At 40.3% G+C, this 8,099-nt stretch overlaps 1 protein-coding gene across 2 annotated transcripts in view; it reads left to right on the top strand.

The window, feature by feature from the left end:
* Positions 1 to 1,150: 1,150 nt before the first annotated feature.
* Positions 1,151 to 8,099, top strand: part of smpd3 (sphingomyelin phosphodiesterase 3) — a 119,762-nt gene continuing 112,813 nt past the window's right edge. For both annotated transcript variants that reach the window (XM_049574430.1, XM_049574432.1), the window contains exon 1: positions 1,151 to 1,381. The gene's annotated coding sequence lies outside the window, so the exon portion shown is untranslated. The remainder of the gene's footprint in view (positions 1,382 to 8,099) is intronic.

Raw genomic sequence — 8,099 nt, 5'->3', positions numbered from 1 at the left:
CGCAGTGTGCACTGCATGGCTGGATGCACACCTTACTAGCGGAGCTCTGACATTTAGAGCAGAGAGACAGTAGGAAACTACACTCTGTTAACATAATATTGTCTTTATGTACAACAACGTACATTTGATAATATATGAATCATCATCACTCACACATGGAAAAAAATAATAAATGTTTTCTTTTTTTCTTTTTGCTGTTGGGGGCCTCCTAGTGGTCACGGGGCCCTAAGCAGGTGCTTAGTTCGCTTATGCCTTGGGCCGGCTCTGTGCTTTGGGCTTGTGTTGCAGCCCCATAAGAGTAGCACATGCAAGATGGCCAAGAATCTCACAGAGCTAGAAACCTTTTGCAATGTAGAATGGGTAAAAATCCCCCAAACAAGAACTGAAACTTAGCTGGTTACAAAAAGTGTTTATACACTAAGTTGTGATACTCCAAGGGCGGTGCTACTAAGTGCTGACTATGTAGGGTGCCCAAACATTTGCCTCAGGCCCTTTTCATTTTTTGTTATTTTGAGGCTGTAAATGATTGAAATTAAAAAGTAATCTTGCTTAAAATATTGAAGAAATGTGTCATCTTTAACCTTTTGGCTTTTTGAAATCAGGTCATCTTTAATTGGCTTAGCTATTCACAGTAAACCAAATTTTGACCAGGGGTGGTTATTGAATTATTGTGTAGACCACAGCACAGTTATAAATTGTAGACCTTCTTGGTTTCTATGTTGGAACGCTGATTTTTTTTTTTTTTTTTCAAATCAATGTTATTATTTAATGGTTTTATATAGGACATCCTTGTAAACAGCATATCATGTCATACAAATAGAAAAAAAATGATTGTGATCTTCCTCATGTTCCTAATTAAGAGCCAGTGTGAGTCAATAAACTGAATTTATCACACAGTATGTGCTTTCTTTCTCGGGTGTTGACAAAAAAAAGTCTGGCACACTCACACTGACCATGACTTTCTGCCTCTTTTTTCCCTTTTCCGTCTCAAGAGGGTCCCTGCCTTCTACTTAAAGGCTTCAGAATTCTATTCCAGTCAATTCACAGTTTGATGTGTCTCTCTCCCTGTCCCCTTCTCCGGAGGAGGTTACCAGGGAAGTGGGCGCGGCGTCGTAGTCAGGCAGTGACGTCATCGGGAGCTGTTCAAAGTGGTGTGGTGCTGAAGAGACAACTCTCCTCTCCTTTCCGCTCAGTCAGACAGCCGCTCGCTCGCTCTCTCGGTTGGTCCTGCAGCCATCAGCTGGTCCGTGGACGCTGGATTTCACCGCCGGAAAGATCCATTATTGGCGCTCAGCACCCACACAAGACCAAAAAAGAACAATTTGGACCGTAGCACCGTCTCCGTATCACCTGAAGCCCATGTGGAAGAGATTTCCAACAAGTAAGTCGCCTCTTTTCTCTCTATTTCTCTGTGTTATGTGTCGGAAAGCATCGGGGGTGATAGACTGCACCTTTACTGGGTTATAAACGCGAATACGTCATAAGTGAGATCATTTGGCTCTTGGTTGTGTAATAGTAGGCTGGAGATCCATCCCTGATGTCTGTAATTGTCAGCCCGTGTGCATGTCCACTGAGGCAAGTCTTCCAGCCGCGCCTACATCTTACCCTGTGCCTGCCTGGGATAAAACATTTGACTCAGATTTGCATGATCCAATGGTCAGAGATGCATTCCCACATACACTCACGAATGGAAAGCAACTCATTGCCACTGAATGAAAAAAACAAAAAACAAAATATAAAGCCCCTGCCCCCGCCCACCCCGTTTCTCAGACACACAGGTTACACAGGGATGTTTCACTGAACACCACTAATTTATACCATAACTGTGTGAACCAAAATTAATTTATTAAATTCTGTGGTGTCTAGTCATTCAGTTGTGATGTTTCCTGGTCCACTGCCTACATGTAATGGCTTTATGGTTTTACTGGTTTACAGCAGGAGACATACAGGGACTGGTTAGCTAGTGGTCAGGCTGCTATTGTGTATATAGCTGATATGGCATCACAGCTGGTAGGAGAAAGTACAGGAGCCAGGGAATCTGTCAAGAGGTATTGCTTTTTATGAATCCAGAGTACATTTAGGTGTGGCCCGGCTGGGCTTTCCTCTCCTCTCCTCTCCTCTCCTCTCCTCTCCTCTCTCATTGCTTATATCTTGTTTCATCCACTATTCTCCTCACTTTTCTTTTCTCCCTCCTATCCTATCCTCCTATCCTGTCCTCTCCACTCCCTTTCTTGTCTTAGTTTCATTGTCTTGGCCAATGTAGTGAAAAGGAGTCAAGGAGGTGCTGCAAAACGGTCTCTTTCCTTTATACCTAAAGACATATACAGACATTGTTAGACACAATGTTATTGTCTCTTCACTTTTGCTTTTCCAAGCAATAACCAATAACCAAATGATGTGTTTTAAAATACTTTTTTCCATCCACTTTCCTAATTTTTCACCAAAAAGTGTAAAAATGTACAAATGTTCTTATTTTCTTGTATTTAAGACATCAGAAGGCATAGTCCAGCTATTCAGTATGTAGTTCTATAAGGTTTGGGACTCTAATTAACAATACTATAATGGTCAAAGGGCGGCACGGTGGTGTGGTGGTTAGCACTCTCGCCTCACAGCAAGAGGGTTGCCGGTTCGATGTGGGAGCCCTTCTGTGCGGAGTTTGCATGTTTGCATATACAACAGCGTGGGTTCTCTCCGGGCACTCCAGCTTCCTCCCACAGTCCAAAGACATGCAGATTGGGGACTAGGTTAATTGGTAACTCTAAATTGTCCGTAGGTGTGAATGTGAACGTGAATGGTTGTTTGTCTCTATGTGTCAGCCCTGCGATACAGGGTGTCCAGGGTGTACCCTGCCTCTCACCCGATGTCAGCTGGGATAGGCTTCAGCCCCCCGCGACCCTCAAGAGGATGAAGCGGTTAGAAAATGAATGAAGATAATGGTCAAAATCAAAGCAGCACAGGCTGAGATATTCTGACTTTCATGGGTCAGACTCCTATATTGCAACTTAATTGCACCTTTCATAAGAACCTCTTTGCCTCCCAGTTTATAATGAAAATTATTTGTTACAAATTTAAAATCAAATAACCCTGATGACATCACTGTAACATCAGCGGGGTTATATTTTTTAACTTTGGAAAACTCTTCAAAGCCACAAAAGACATTACACATCTGTTTTACAGTCCATCTTAGGGTAAGTAAACTGAGCTTTGTCTGTAAAATCAGTTAAGTGCCCTTACAGTGTCAAAGATGTACAAATTGTCTTATTTTCTTGTACATCAGATAAAACTAAGTTACTTACTTTTGTTTCCTGGTGTTTGAAAACCACCTCCACCAATTACACTGGTATGACTATACAAAGCCAGCAACGTTTTAAAATGACAGAATTTTAACATGATTTGGTTGTAACGCTCCTGGTTCTTGTTGATAAGACATTATGGTTGTGTTTCCAGGCTGAAAAAAGTGTTTGTTATGCTCAACATTATGTAAAAGTCTTTTTGAACTTTTTGCTTAGCTTCCACAACATCCATACAGGCCTTCTGTGTGCTTGCAGGGTGCAGCCTTAGCTCTCTGTGCTTCCTGAAATGAACACATCTTGACATTTTAGCACACAGGCAGATATGTGAAAGGTGACATTGCTGACATCATGCCAGGGCTGCAAAAGTGGGATACATTTAGGGTGTTCATGGAGCATCTAAATATAGGTGCATGAAGAGAGCAGTTTAACTCAGTTTTCTGTGTATCTATACTTAGTTTAATTCTTCTCCCTGTGGAGTTAGATCTGAGCCTGTAGTCTTAACTTGTCTCACATTTCCCCGAACGTCTGTACTAGAGTAATCCTGTGCCACAAACACCATGTTTGCCTTTGATTCTGTCAGTTATTTAGACAGTTCTCGGGTTTAGACCACCACCCAATACAATATGTTGACATTCTGAACATTATCTTTAGCCTAACCTTTCAACTCTGCCTTGCATGCCAGAGACCGGGACACAACCTAACACATTTTAGTTTTGGCTAAATGTTATTAAAATTGTTTGAGAATTTTTTTAAAAAATTGCTTTGTTTTGTTTTATTCTAACAACATGCACATCTCTGCTACAAATTAACAGTTGTTTTTTGTTTGTTTTTTCCAGAACTTACCTTTCCTCTACAATGCACCAAGGAGTGTCAGAAGTGAAATGTTAAATTGTACCCCATGGGTTGGGTTAATTGTAACAGGCAGAGAGTTAGTTGTAATGCTTACTGGAAAAGTCTGTTCAACACAGTTCTATACAATTCTATCTACATACTATAGGCTGACACTGTTTATGGATCTATCTATGACAAATATCCAAACACCTATCCATCTCTCATCTAACCACCAGTGCTTTATGAATGGAAAGATCAACACATAGACAGATACATAATATATGTCAATATTATATAATTTTCTCTTTTCAGCTGTTACAGATTGATAGACAGATGTATGTAGATACCTATTTGTTCATCTACATCAGGGGAAGGATAAGTATCCATACAGATATTCATCTGTTAGTGTATCATCCATATTCAATGGTTGGACCGATTGATGTACATCAAATTGGTAACCTAGATCCACATGTCAAAATTTGAGTATTGAATGTATGAATATTGACAACACTGTGAAACTGTGTCAATAAGATACCTAACAAATTAAAAATACAAAGTATATCTCATTTAATTAAGGACATTAGTTCAAACTGAACATAAGTGTGACATGCAAATACTACGTTACTACTAACCCCGCTGTATAGAAATTTTATCAAGCCTAGCTAAGACCTGCTGGGATTTGGTTACGTAGTTCAAAATGGTGCTATGTTTTAGGCAACAAGACAGTTATTAAGATGATATATGGTTGGATTCTGTGACTTACATACACAGCTCAGTAATCAAAAAATGTTGGCCAAAAAGACTCTTTGTCACTGAACTCCGCTAAAACATGTCCAGTTTCTGCAGAATGTCACCGGTCACTGTTTGGAGGTATTGCTGTCAACTGGCCAGAAGCACGAAAGGATTGACTCGTAACCACTTAAAAAGTCTGTGTTACAGTTTACCCCACATTAGGAGGTTTCATGTGCTCCCCTAGACCGATGTGAGCATTTATACTTGTTTGGTGGTGTGTCTGTGTCACTCTGCAGTTACATCTCCAGAAAGCTAGTTGGCGGTGGGGTTTCTGTGAGGGGCTGTAAACTCTGATTGTGAGTTTTTCTCTACTTGTGTGAAGCCAGGATAAATCGCACAGGACTTAAAATGCTGTGGTTTGGGAGTTATTGGGAGTTGTTTCTTATCTGTGAAGTTACAGGAAATAGAGGCTTTGTTTTCATTGAGGGTAATGATTTTCAATTTACAAAAATAAACAGGAGGTCTTCGTCACATCAACATGCAGTTACATTTCTAGGGAGGTGCATCTAAGGTGCTGTAGGTACGCCATCAATTCAGCACAGAGGTATAATCTGGCTAAACCCTTTGACAACGCTAGCAGAGACCAGAAAAAGCAGTTCATTGCTTCACACTTAAGTGAGTTGAATAGCAGGATTGTTGCATTAGCTCCACCGACCCTCTCTGGCTGACCAACCACTGCTGGGTGATGGAAAACATGTCACTACCTGTGGTCTGCTTGTGATTTTTCCCTGGAATATCATCACTGACACCCAGTCTGTAGTACTGCAAATACAAGAGCTTTTATCAGCGGGCCACAGGCTCAGTCACTGTTACGTTACTGCATTTGGTAATAGATGCAGACTCAACGGACATTTTATAAAGGAAAATCTTCAAGATTATTATTTTAATGTTTGAGTGTGTTTTTTGAAGCGTGACTTTTAGATCTGTAATTTCTCAAATAAAGGGGTTTAGAGCTTTGATGCTCAATATCTTAGAACAACCCTGAAGGCAGATGAACAGTTTAATTGAAGCTCAGAAAATGTCAGTTATTCCAACCCTGTATGGGTCCCTGTGTGTACAGCAGACTGGGTTTCTGTTCATGACAGTGCAGGCAGGTGGTTGAGTGGAGCTGGCAGGTCAATAGAGAGAGGGGTCCCCCACCGAATCGGTGGGATTCTCCAACAGACCTTGGAGTTCAGTGACACCTGATAGCACAGGATCTGGTTTCTCTGCCTATGTGCAGGTGGAGAGACATCAGTAATGCTTGTTAGTGATACTCAGCTGTGTACTGTGCTGAAAAAGAAAGACTAGCTGTGGCTAAGACAATAATAAATGCTCAAGTTAATGTTTAAGGTAAGGTAAGGTAACTTTATTTGTACCCGAAGGTAGATTTGGTTCACAGTTTAAGTGATGATTTGGCTTCATCCACACAAAACAGACAAACAGGTCAGACACAGTAACATAGTAACAATAAAAAGGTAAAGTGTCATCAGTGCGTCAATTCAAAGTGCAGGATTAAAAAGGGCATGTAAAACCGTTATAACACCCAAAATATGAATTTAAAAACAATACCAAATAAATGAATAAATAAATAAAAACTGTACTGTCATTAATTCAGTTTAGTTTGGAGTGAGTTTTTGTTTATCTGCTCTAATGGCTGATGGGACAAAGCTGTCTTTATATCGCTTTGTTTTGCAGGCTGGGAGTTTGTATCTGCGGTCTGATGGGAGGGGCTGAAGTTCCCCATGTAGTGGGTGAGGGCCATCTTGCAGGATGGAACCAGCCATCCTCTGTAACTGCCTTGGTATATAAGGATTCTGGGTTAAGCTGAGGTTCTCCTATCAGCCTACTGGACCATCTGACTATTTGATTTAGGGAGTTCTTGTTTTTTAGGGAAAGGTTGCTAAACCAAGACACCAAGCAGAAGGATAAAATAGATTTGATAAAAGCACAGTAAAAGAGGGTCAATAAAGTTCGGTCAATGTGAAAAGAAGTTTGTTTATTAGGCTCTGACAACCAAATGGTGCAAGAACCCTAAAAAAAACCTTCATCACTTCAACAAACTAGCCCCTGTGGTACGTATCATTAAAATGTATGAAAATTTGGAGGCACATGTAACAACCCAAGACTTAAAAAAAAAAGTCTCATGGAGCCATACCCAAAATCCAACAGGAAGTCAGTCATTTTGGATTAACTATATAATTGTAGTGCTTTTTTTGGCATTTACATGGCTCATACATTAATGAACTCCTCCTAGAGATTTAATCCCATTGACTTTAAATTTGGTCTGCCATCAAAAGGCATTTGAGATAAAAAAGTTTTTAAAAGCTTGAGTTTTTGCTGAACGGTTTGACTGTGGCTAGGCATCAAATTTCCATGTTTCTCCATGAAACAGGAAGTTGTTTGTAACTTGACTGTACATGGTCAACTTTGCCCCAAACTTCACATGTTTAAAGATAGTACCAGCCTGAAAACGTCTACATGACAATATTTAATTAGAGTTATTTCACCACCTACTGGCAACAAGGAATGACATGTTTTGTACCTTGCACCTTGAACAGATCAAGCTGCCAGAAAAGCCCTTGTTGATGCTTTCTTGTGAAGTTGTGATTTTTCATTGAATGCCGTTGCCATTGTGACTCATTATTCGCCATGAAACAGGGAGGGACACATAGAATAAAATTTCAATAAATTTTGCATAAAATTTGCAAAAGGTCATTTTCAGTGCCGGCACTCCAAACAGGAAATACCATTTAACTCCTGGGTGGAGCATTCAATGGAAATGGGGTAACACTTTACTTGAAGGTTTCTACATAAGGGTGACATGATACTGTCATAACTATGACATGACACTGTCATGAACTTGTCATAAACTTTATGTACATGTCATAAACGTTTATGACTGCTATCATTAAGTGTCATTAGGTTTTTGTCATGACAAGTTGTCATGACAAAGACAACCTGAAGATTGTCGATTTCTCCAACTAGGGAAAAAAAGCTGTCAATAAGCACACCATCAGATCTGCTTTAATGCTAGCTAGCTTGAAATGGCAGCGACAGGAGCTAGAAGACATCATTGAATTGCACAAACCCTGTCCATGTTTATTGCTGTGTGTAGTTCATGTTCTTGGAACGCCATTGACCTCTGCTGTTTCAGTCTCTTTTTCTCCTCTCCAAGCTAACATCCCATTGGCAGACACAGCG

The sequence above is a fragment of the Epinephelus fuscoguttatus genome, linkage group LG4 (genome assembly GCF_011397635.1).
Source record: "Epinephelus fuscoguttatus linkage group LG4, E.fuscoguttatus.final_Chr_v1".
Taxonomy (NCBI): Eukaryota; Metazoa; Chordata; class Actinopteri; order Perciformes; family Serranidae; genus Epinephelus; species Epinephelus fuscoguttatus.
Note: the sequence above shows the minus strand (reverse complement) of the source record. Positions and strands in the feature narration are given on the sequence as shown.